General features: G+C 49.6%; 1 long non-coding RNA gene across 1 annotated transcript; it reads left to right on the forward strand.

Moving 5' to 3' along the window:
* The first annotated feature begins 2,555 nt into the window (after positions 1 to 2,555).
* LOC121099757 lies at positions 2,556 to 9,491 on the forward strand. Its single transcript, XR_568895.2, has 4 exons — positions 2,556 to 2,880; positions 6,224 to 6,317; positions 8,411 to 8,559; positions 8,939 to 9,491. It is a non-coding gene; the product is annotated as an uncharacterized LOC121099757 (long non-coding RNA).
* The last annotated feature ends 1,227 nt before the right edge of the window (positions 9,492 to 10,718 follow it).

A 10,718-nucleotide genomic window follows, 5' to 3' on the forward strand; every position in this document is an offset into this window, starting at 1 on the left:
AAGAGTTGCATGAGCTCATAGCTCAGCCCTCTTCAATTCTATTGCATTGTTTCCTCTCCTTCAGTCTACGACTATGGCCTCATGGGGAAGTTCCTCATAGTCAACGGAAGGGGAAGAAAAAACTCAACCAGTTTTACTAATGAATCTACAGGCATTATAGCCCCACTTATAGACGACAGCAGTGAAGGGAAATCTCCCAGGGGCAGAACTTTGAGTAGTAGGTTTGATTATACACTTTGGAGCGAGATACGTCCACGGATATGGATCTATGGTTGCAAATGATTTGGTCAGATGGTCGGGGACTTGGGAAGAACAGGACTGGAAGACCGGTGACAAGGAGATTTGAGAAGGCTGTTTGCATAGGCCTCTCGGAAAGGGCGGAGACTGTGAACATGTTTGTCTCCCAGGCGACTGCTCATCCAAACACACGCTTTGCAGAAGTTTTCGATAATCAGGTGGACCAAACGAATGTTCTATGAACATCGGTCCACCTCTCTCCCCACTTGCACAATAGACTTGTGAATAAAGTGGTCAAGGTGTCAGGTCTGGGGGCTTGATGTGGCCCAACAGTATGGATTTCTCCTTACCAAGGCTGACCTAGTTATGGCTACCACTGAATGCTTTGCCAACAGCAACCAACAGCAGAAACCAGCACCAGCCCCCGATATGAGACCATTCCCCCAGGAGTCCAGACACTCACCTAGCGGCAAATTGACTACATTGGACCTCTTCTATCATGGAATAGGGCAGGGATTTGTCCTCACTGGAATAGATACATGTTCTCAAAGTGGATTTGCCTTCCCTGCTTATAGTGTTTCTGCCTGCCTCACTGTGTGGGCTCACAGAACGCCTTATCTGTTGTCAAGGCGTTGTGATCGAGGAATGTATTTCTCTGAAAAGAAAGTACAGCAATATATATATATATACACATATATATGTATATATATATATATAATTTATTTATTTATAAGGAATTAGCTCATGAGATTATGGAGGCTGAGAAGTCCCAAGATCTGATACCAGCAAACTGCAGACCCAGGAGAGCAAATGGCATAGTTTGAGTCCAAGTCCAAAGACCGAGAACCAGGATCGCCAGTGGTCTTCTCTCTCTCTTTTTTTAATTTAATTTAATTTTATTTTATTTTATTTTTTTATCTCTCTCTGTTAGAGAGAGAGAGCACAAGCAGAGGGGAGGGGAAGAGGGAAAAGCAGGCTCCCCGCTGAGCAGGGAGCCCGATGCGGGGCTCCCTCCCAGGACCCTGGGCTCATGACCTGAGCTGAAGGCAGATGCTTAACTGACTGAGCCACCCAGGCGTGCCCCCTCCCTTGACTCTCTTTAACCGCTGAATCATTTATTTGGACAAAACAAAAACGTCCCCATATTGTTTCATTTTATACAGAGAGTAGAACATTTCAAATATATTAGTTTTTCTCTTTTTCAACAGAATTCATTTCAGTTTGGTGCCAGGAACTGTTCCTCATTTTAGGATTCACACTTTCGTAGCACGTGTGCAGCAGGACAGCCCACAGCGCGCCCTTGAGCCTCCGGTGAGTCACCCCAACATGCAGCAAAATCCTCTGCCTCCCCCCACCACGTCCTTCTGTCCAAGCCCCTTCGGGCCCTGTTTGTACAAGCGTCTGTCAGCAACCTCACCGGTACCTCCTTGAGTCAGAAATCTGCTGTCTCCGTCATCTTTTTCGTGAACTTTGATGAATCTGTGAACTACTGGAATGACTTGTCCTTGGACTTTAAAAACAACAGTTTCACCAGCTCGACTGGGTTTTCCTGGAACTTTGTTAGGCTCTCTTCTGGGGCCACGGTCCATGTGAACTCGCCTGAAACAGACTTGCGGGGGGCAGCTTCTCTGGGGCAGGACCTCAGGAGCAGGAAGGAGGGATTGGGACAGTGGGACAGGCAGGGAAAAAGGACCAAGGGAGGATGTGCCATCAAGACGTGGGCAATGGGGACTTGCTCTGCCGCGATCTCTGCCAGCGGACAGGGGGCTGGAGGACAAGGAGGTTGGAGGCTTCCTTTGCTTGAGGGCCGCCCCTGGGGGCATAAGCCTCCCTGCGCTTCTGGGCTGCACTTACCCGGGAGCTGAGAGGTTCTAGAAAGAGCGCTGGGGCAGAAAGCAGGAAGAGGCCAGGTGCCCCGTGGAGGAGGCCCTGCAGGGTGGGCTGGGTCTGGGCTCTCGGGGACCTGGGTCTGCTGTCCCTCGAACTGAAACTGGAGGTGGCCAAGGGCACAGGAAGCAAGCTCTAAGGGCACCCACTTGGCTCTGCTGCTGCTTGTTTCGTGTTAATCTTTCTGAAGGTAATTTAGTGTGGAGCTGGGCTGGGCTTGCCTTTTCCCTCGGGTTTAGAGCAGCAGCTTCTCCAGGCCTGGAGGAGGGCGAGCTGCGGTTGGGGGCGAGCAGGGGCTAGGGCGTTTTCCCCAGCTCAAGGCTCAGCGCAGCTCGGTCTCTGCAGCCACTTCTTGGTCGCTGAGCCACCAGTCTGGTGCCAGGAGATTTCCTGTTCCAGCCCCCACCCCCTGGCCGCAGCGACAGACAGGCTGCGCTTCCCAGCATGCTCTCTGGTCCACCTGCTGCGCGCCCGCGCCCGTGTTTTCTGAGACCAGCTTCCTCTAGCCCCTCCCACCATCCAAACTTTCTCTTTCACTTTACTCAGAGGGTCCCTGCCCTGCTCAGTTTGGTTTCTGTTTCCAGTAATTCCCCTCAAAGCCACGCTCCTTTCCGCTGGAATGAAATTGTTTGCTGGTCTTTGCTGAGACTCCCAAGGACTTACACGCCCTCCCCCACCTCGACCCACACTTCCTGCGGGTGCGCGCAGATCAGCTGGCCCGGTTGCTGCTCAGGATAGCGTCTTCCTCTTGTGGAGGTGAGCATTTGTTGGGGGGGAGCAGATTTTCATTTTTGTGGCCATGTCCTGTTGTGGCTGATTTGATGCGTTTGTCCATATCCCGGAGTTTGATAGATTTCCTGTCTCCTAGTTTGGTGGAAGAGGTTATATATAGGCTTTTTGTTATTTGTTTGGTTCTGTTTAGGAAAGAGAGAACAGGGGATTCCCTCAGGAGTTCACATTGTCTTAATTGATGGAAATTTCATGACTGTCGTGGAATCGATGAAGGGCCTCCCTAAAGCCCCAAGTTTCCTGTAACAGATTGGAAACCACGGATCTCTCTAAACTCCTCGCTTTACAAATGAGGCAATGGAGCCCGAAGAAATGAAAGGAACATACACCAAAGCACACACAGAATGGAAGACCTGAGGGGGAGCGCCCCCAATTTGGCACCTAGAATAGTACCCTTTTCTATCACAAGGACCTGCCCTCTGGATCTTAACAGGAATGTGCTTACCAGTTCAACAAAGTGCTTCCCAAGTGCTTTCAAGATGCTCTCTGAAAAGCAGGTTATGGTGCTCAAGTCATTTTGGAAACACCAGCCTCTCATTCTCTTCAGCTGACTCTCACAGCATGTTAGTGTACTTAAGGCTCTGAGAAGTCCCGCAGTATAGAAAACTACTTATCTTTGCAGAATACAAATTTTCCAAATTTTTAAAATCTACTTTTCTTAGATCTACTTATATTCTGCTTTGAAGTCCAAAAAAGCCTTCTTTCAAGGAGTGAATGTCTGTGGAGGGATGGAGAGTGGGCTGGAGAGGACTGAGGCATTATCCCAGCAGGTGCAAGACTTTAAGCGTCCTCACCTGTACCACTTTCTTCAAGGAGGAGGTTGGCCAGCCTCTCTGGTCGGTGCAGGGATGAGGCATGGAGGAGATGGAAGAGGGGAAAGAGGCATGGTAGAGGTGAATGGTGCAGACTTCAGACTGCCCAGTGGAATTCTGTACCTTTTGTACTTTCTGGGGGTGGAGGAGCCTGCAGTAGCCCAGATGTGGCCCGTGGTCTGGAGCCAGGAGAGACTTCTTAGCTTACTCTCTCATTGTTTTGCCTCCTTCCTCTCATCTGAGCTCACTTCCAAATCCTGTGGTTTTCTCCCCATTGATATGTTTGCTCCTCTCCACTCCTGCCGACCCCTCTCTTCACCTCCCTCATCTGCGTCCGGACAGAGTTCCCCTGGTCTTCCTTAAGTGTGTGTGTGTGTGTGTGTGTGTGTGTGTGTCTACCGAGATCTTTCACAGGAGGACGTCTCAGTGCTCCATCCTTCCTTAAGTAAGTGTGTGTGTGTGTGTGTGTGTGTGTGTGTGTGTGTCTACCGAGATCTTTCACAGGAGGACGTGTCGGTTCTCTGTTCTTTCTTAAGTAAGTATGTGTGTGTGTGTGTGTGTGTGTGTGTGTGTCTACCGAGATCTTTCACAGGAGGACGTCTCAGTGCTCCATCCTTCCTTAAGTGTGTGTGTGTGTGTGTGTGTGTGTGTCTACCGAGATCTTTCACAGGAGGACGTCTCAGTGCTCCATCCATTTCGTCTTTCCCCTAACGCCGAGTCGACAGACCCGATTACGCTCGCAACCACCAGAGGGCGCAGTGATCATGGAAGTTGAAAGAACACAAACACTCCTGTTTAACATTTGAATCTAAGCAGTGCAGAGTGGAATATGGTAGCTTCAGTCACCGTTTGTGACCACTTCATCAGCTTTGTTCCAGATGCAGTCACATTCTGTTTTAACAACTCAGGGTCACACGATTTCAGATATGCCTGGGCCTCACCCCAGCCCTTCCAAATACGTGCAGGCAAAGAGTGTTCGGGGAAGGTTTTCAGAAATGTGCGTTCCAGTGGGGGCTCCTTTATAATGACAAGATGGCCATTTGGCCACAGCACAAAGCAGGGCTGAGGACGACAGGCTGTGCGCTAGGACTGCTCTGGGCTGGGCTCCTGGCTCTGATGTTCTTTACCATGTGAATCCGTGACTTAGTAATAATGAGAATGGATGTTCATGGAGCACCTAGGATGCCAGCAAATTTGCCTGGCACGTGATAAATGTTATCTCTCATCCCCGTGATAAACTTGCAAGACAGGTGTTCTCATTGAACAGATAGAAAAGTCGATGCACAGTGATGTTGAATGATGAGCCCAGAGTTACACAGCCTGCAAGGGGCTGAGCCACGGATCTGTCTCTCCGTGTGCTGAGCTGCAAGCTGGGTGATTTCCCGTGACTTGTACTTCTCTTACCATTTGATGTTTTGGTCTCTGTCCATTTTTCATAATGAAATTCACACAATTCTTCCTGTTTTCTTCAGGCTAGGCTACCTGTTGTAACAAATAGTCCCAAACTCTCAGTGGCTCAACAAGCTAAAAGCCTTTACCACTCAGGTCCAAGTCTACTGCAAGTCAGACGGGGGCCTGTCTCTACACAGTCGTTCAGGGACCGGGCGCCTCCATCCGAGGGAGCTGCTGTCTTCAGAATGCGGCCTTGGAGGTCTCCACAGGTCACATACGCGATGGAGGCTCACACCAAGAGATCTGGGTGCGCCAGACCCGGACGCAGCCCACGCCATTTTCCATTTGTCTGAACGAGATCAGTTGGTCCTAATCTAACTTCAGGGGGAGCTGGGAAATACGGTTTAGTTCTGTGCCCGGGAAGAAGAGAAAATGGATACTGTGAGCACTGTCTCTCTCACCTCTCACTGTCTCACGAGATCAGAGTGAGGATGAAATGAAATAGATTCTGTCAGGGTGCTTTACCCAGGTGAGAGGCTACGGTGCCTTACATCTGCAAGGAAGGGGCTGGAAGAGAGATTGCAGCGGGCATGTATCTGAATAAGGACTGTGATGGTCCGTTGAGAGCCTGCCCTGTGGCCTGGACTGAGGACAGGGGCAAGGAGACTGGAGGGGCTTCACTGGTCTTCCTGAACTCATGTGAGTCTTTCATTCTCTGAATCACATGTTTCTTTCCAACATCCATCCATTCATTCATTCATTCTCCAGGAAATTGTTCAATGCTTTGAGTACCGTGGCACCTGCTGATGTGTGTGATACGTGTAATGCTTTACCCTGAAGAAAATCCTCTTCTGGAGCTGGTGTCAGTTTTAGGAAGGATGAGTTGCCACTTGCTCCAAAGTGAAAGCAGTCTCTTGTAATTGACCTGCCCCGCGTGGCTTGCTGGTCTACGTGACGAGGGACGTCACTTCAAGGACTCAGCACTGGTCTTGTGGCAGGTTGGACAATCAGCAATCCCAAATGAGCCAGCCTTGGGGATAGGGAGCCCCTGTTTTTGGACTTTTGTGTAACCTACATCCTTGTCACTTTGACCCCTCTGTTCACAGACACGCTGAACAAATACCGAGGCATCTGAAGAGAGAGGTTGGGCAACAGGCTGAGGATGGGCCATCCTGTCCAGCTGCTCGCTGCCAGCCCCAGGTGGGTAGATGCTCTCGGGCACTAATATGAGACCTAAAGATGCGTCCACAGGCTTGGGGACCCACGTCCAAGATCCCTCCACCTGTCTCTTCCCCAGGTTTCCCTGTCTCTGATCCTCCACTCTGTTCCTTCCAGACCCTTGACAATTGGCCAAGCCATCCAGATACTGCAAAGAAGGCAGTGCGCAGCTATGCCTCAGGTTTCCAGTCCCTCCGCCTGAAGTGGAGGGCCAGGTGCCCTGGTTCCAGCTTGCTTCCCTGGGAGAATCACCTCCTACTCTGACCTTTACGGGCCTCTCTGGATCTGGGCAGCCATGCAGCCGCAATCCTCTTCTTGAACCAAGTCCGAGTTTCAGTGAGGCAGAGGGCGCCCCTGAGGAGGCTGTGGGTATGGACTGAGGGAGTGTCAGTATGTGGCAGAAATAAGTGAAGTGAGAGTCCAGGTAGCTCTTTATATAATTCACTGCATCTTTCTGGATCTGCTAAAGTCTACAGCCAAATATACCACTTCTCTTGCATGCTAGGTTGCTGGTGTGTATGTCCAGACTTAAGTCTTCGTAGGTTAGGTAACAACCCAGCTCACGATGGGAACTCAGATTGCAGAGGAAGGGGGTGTCTCGCGGTCAGCTCCGAGGCTCAGTCAGGGTCCAGGATTATGCCGGGAGCTGCTTTTCAGACAGCATGGATCCCTACCACATCGCATGGCCTTGTTCTAGAATCTGTGGGCTCTGGGCTGTGACCTTTCTATCGAGGACTGCACACTCTTACCCAGGGCAGGTATACCTAAAGCACGTTTTGATCCTTTGGTCACATGGCCCAAGAAACAGAGCACTTGGAACCACGACTTGGACTTGCTGCCCATTCAAAACTGGTGGTTTTCTGAGTCATCAGAGAAATGGAACAGAAGTTTAGACTATGTTGCCTTCAAAACCCGAAGAAGCTCGCAGGCATTATGCCTCTATCCTAGTGATCTGAGATGCAAGGTGCTGTGACTTAGTCTTTACCTGCGGGGGGTGTCCCCACCTATCCCAGACAGGTGGAACTCTATAAAGCTCACTGATGTGGCATGCTTCCGTATCTTTACGGAGCCGATCTCCCACTTTCTCCCACGCACGTGTCTCAGTGCACTTGGGCTAGTTGCCAGGTCCTGTTCACCTGTTCCAAATAGCGTGATGTCACCAATACAGTGGATCAGCGTGGTGCTCTGCTATGTCATGACAGCGAGCAAGAGAGAGAACACAGCCCCGAGGCAAGACAGTCAGCGTGTACCGCTGTCCTTGTTAATTAAAGATAAACTTCCTCTGATTCTTGCTGCTGATAGATTGCCAGGCACTGTGTTGATCTGCCCCAGTCCAGACCCGTATTCAGACCAGCAGCTGAAAATGGAGTTAATCTTACAGTAGTGCGCCGTCGGGGGTGAATTGGATGAGGATGTAATACACCGTCCTCATCTTTCAAATCTTTGAGGGTGGTACTGATCTCTGAAATTCTTCTGATTCATCTTGAGGGCTGCCGTGGGAGACAAGGATGTATCAGGCCCTCCCTACCGTAGTGACCCTTAGAGCACCAATCAGGCCACTATTGTGAGGGGTTTACCATGCTAGCCACATGCTAAGTGCACCTGTCCTCACTGTATCCTTGGGAACTGGACGAATAACCACAGGGTGGATTTGCAGAGGCACTGGGTCCTCTGTGAAGCTGACTCTGGTCATTGGTCAGGACTCAGGGTCCTGGAATTCCCTTCCCAATGGGGTCTGTGTCTTTGAATTGGCCAAGAGGTGAGGGCCACCATTTTGCTTTCCATGGTTAATGTCCTATTTGGCAAATCTAGGGTTTTTTTGTGTGTGTGCATAAATACATTCTTTTTTTTTTTTTTTAAAGATTTAATTTATATATTTGAGAAAGAGTGATCACTAGTGGGGTAAAGAGCAGAGGGAGAAGCAGACTCCCCACTGAGCAGGGAGCCTGACGTGGGGCTTGATCCTGGGACTCCAGGATCATGACCTGAGCTGAAGACAGATGCTTAACCAACTGAGCCAGCCAGGTGCCCTTAAATACAACATTCTAATGGCTGTCCATCTATCTTGCCCCTAGGACACCATCATCTATGAATTACAGCCACAGATCCCTCTGGATCAAGAAACCCTGCCTGCCACTCCAACTTGCTGCCTATTGAGCAATTATGTTCATTGTGCCTCTGAAAGCCACTAGTGGACTTCTCCAAGATGCTCATAGCTTCCTCGGTAATGTGATTTTTACTGCCCTAGTAAAGACTACGTCCTCTGAGTGGTAGGTTCTGGGACCATACACGATGGATCCATGTTCCACTTCCCTTAGTCTTCCGATCCCTTCTTTAACACGATGCCAAGGTAATTCTGGCAACTCACTTTGTTCACTGTATCCCCTTATGGAGTGTGGGTTTCAAGTAGCCATCCCAGCAATCTACACAGGTGTTCTTGACCCAGAGTCAAGTGTGACTCCATGTCCATCAGTTCCCCTGTATTCAGCTCTATGTACTGCCACCCCGGGCTGGCAGCCTTGATACTCACTTCCATTTATGTTCCCAAGTTCTCACTAGCTTTGTAATTTCTTACTGATCTAGACAATTCCTCCCTGAAATAGGGATCTTGCTCCTCCGTCCACTCTTGCCGAGACCTCACTTTGGCTGTCAGTCTGGAGACAATGAAGGTTGGTGCATGTTAGCTTGTCTTCAGGAGGACAAGCATCATCTTGCGAAGAAGCTGCTTTAGGTGAAAGCTTGCATATTCTCCAGGCAGGCGGAGGCTGGTCTTCTCTGGCGAAGGTGAAGGTGCTGCCTCTTCGGGAAGGACGGCAGAAGGGAATTTGGAGTTTCTCGGTGCTCAGTTTCCTGCACCGAAATGTCTCCGTCCCAGTACCCAGAGTCCTCCACTTTCCCTGTTAGGGCCCTGACTTGACACAGAATATTTGCTGAGGCTCCGCATTTCGTCTTCACGGCAGCTCTAAATGCCCTAGAATTAGATCCTTGCCCTGATTCTCAGCACAGTCTTTCCCGAGGCTGCAGGAAATAAAGATTTCCTTTAATACTGCCTTCGAGGGCATCTGGATGTTAGATCAAGCCTTAAATTGACTTCCCTGAGCTGTTATTTATTTAAATATCTTTAATGCTATAATAAGTATCTCTCCTAACCCACAATCCTCGTAATTAGCGTTGTTTCTGTGTTGATTGAATGCCATGACCCCTTGTGCTCCCAGGGCTAGGCCTCCCTCCACCTGCACTCTAGCCCTATTAACTACAACGAAGGTCGAAGAAATCATGAGTCACCAAATGCCACTACCTCTAGCAGTGGCATATCTATGACTTTCCGACAGGCGGCCCATTCGCCTCCCTAATTCCATCTTGAAGATTGTTTCCTAGAACTACCCTTGGACAATTGTTTTAGCTGTGTCTTCTAGAAAGCAGAGCGTTAGCCGAGGATTCAAGTGCTGATGTGATATTTGCAAAGTACAAGACCTGTGAGATGAGGGTGAAGAAGAATGGAAAGCGAGTCAAGGGAACATGGGAGGTTATGCAGCACGTTACTCTGCTGGCCATTGCTCCACAATGAGCCACGAAAAGCCACGCCACACAATTGGTATCATGCTCACGCTGCACATCGGATATTCTCCAAAAGAATTTCAAGGAGAAACGAGTCCCCAGAGTAGTCCACAGAAGGGAGACATGAGGAGAAATTTGTCATGCAGCTTCCTTCCACCTTCCACTTCCTAGTGGATGCTCAGCCCCCCGTGTTCCCTGATCTGCCTCGATGGCAGTGGCTCAGAGGGCCTGATGCCATGCTCTGAGGCATGTTATCCAAGTCTAGACCTCAGTATGGTACAGAGTACTGGTTGGCCATGTGGCCTGGGGCGTAGCCTGGGTTCCTGCCCCCTTGGGGAGGTTGGTCAAAAGCAGTGGCAGTAACATGGTTCAGGAGACAAGCAGAATCTTGGGAAGGAAGCCAGGAAGGTAATCCAGAGAGGCGCCAGGTCTGTGTCAGCAACACTGAGCTTCAGGAAGACAGGGACAAATCAGGTGCATGTCACTCAAGAATTCTACCTTGGAGACAATTTAGTCAGATACAATTTTGTTACTTTCAAGGGCCCTACACATTATAAATGAAAGCTTGAGTGTGTGAACATCGTCCATGAAACATCCAGGTGTGCCGAGTTTCATGCCATCACTCTGCCCTTGAAAGAAAGGAAGAACTCCATGTTTCAGGGAGCCTGGTGGGTAACTCTTGTGTAAGGCGTGAACTCCTTTGTAGAAGCGAACGCTCATGTTCTAATTAGCAGTGGGAAGGGTTCAGTTTCAGCAAAAGAGGTTTTCTTAAAGGTTCGCATTGTCTAGTATTGTATCTTGAAGTAAAAAACCTAATTTATTGTT

This window comes from Ursus maritimus, unplaced genomic scaffold (assembly GCF_017311325.1).
Source record: "Ursus maritimus isolate PB19 unplaced genomic scaffold, ASM1731132v1 scaffold_18, whole genome shotgun sequence".
NCBI lineage: Eukaryota > Metazoa > Chordata > Mammalia > Carnivora > Ursidae > Ursus > Ursus maritimus.